Source organism: Phaethon lepturus, unplaced genomic scaffold, assembly GCF_000687285.1.
Source record: "Phaethon lepturus isolate BGI_N335 unplaced genomic scaffold, ASM68728v1 scaffold631, whole genome shotgun sequence".
Lineage (NCBI taxonomy): Eukaryota > Metazoa > Chordata > Aves > Phaethontiformes > Phaethontidae > Phaethon > Phaethon lepturus.
In genome coordinates this window covers 41952-42723 of record NW_010515291.1, presented here as the reverse complement: position 1 = coordinate 42723, position 772 = coordinate 41952, and the positions used below count along the sequence as shown (strand labels likewise).

General features: G+C 45.9%; 1 protein-coding gene across 1 annotated transcript in view; it reads right to left on the bottom strand.

The window, feature by feature from the left end:
- The window catches only part of LOC104627351 (sorbin and SH3 domain-containing protein 1-like), a gene marked incomplete at its 5' end in the record, with an annotated part of 48882 nt that overhangs the window by 7629 nt on the left and 40481 nt on the right, over positions 1 to 772 (bottom strand). The window lies entirely within an intron of this gene.

The following is a 772-nucleotide window of genomic DNA, read 5'->3' as shown; positions in this document are numbered from 1 at the left end:
TTTCCCTAAATGTGGCGCTCTGCTCCTGCTCTTTTGAATCGCATACATCCAGTGCGAGCACCAGCAGGACCAAGGAGATCAGAGGTCAGGAGAAATGCCAACACAGAAAACTTCTGTGGATTTTTAACATGAAGCAGAATATGCATCCTATCGGGCTCAGATATTGAAACTGAAAGGGAAGCAGGAGATGGTTGTTCAGTAAAAAGTTGTGCAAGCTCACGATTGGAGAGGAATAAAGTCAGTAAAGGTAACAGGAAAATTTCAGGGTTAAAGCTGTATCTTGCTCTCATAAACTGATCAAGAAAATAGGTAATATTGGCAACTATTTCCCACACTTACCCTGCACAAGCAGCCTGCCTGGTTCATTGATCAAGCCAAAAACTGCTTCCCCAATATCCATCACTAAAAACTCAGTCCAGTTTTTGCTAATTGTGAGCTTTCTGTTTCAAATATTGCCATCTTGTGGAAGCTGCCTGGAAGGACTGACAAGACACCAGCAGCTGCGAGCACGGCTCATTCCCGAACCCTGGACATCCCAGCCACACAGCGCTGAGGCTGAGTTGGTTATGCTGCACAGACCCTACTGCATCCCTCTTTAAAGACATTTGTAGCTCTCAGCAACAGAGCTGAGAGCCTCTGACTCCTACCTGAGAAGATGGGAACGGGTCCCTGACATTGTGGATACCAAGTTGTGTATGCCTTACCCCCAGCTCTCACTCAAACCCTGAATCCTGATCTCATGTGGTTAAACAAAACCTGAACCAAAGTATCT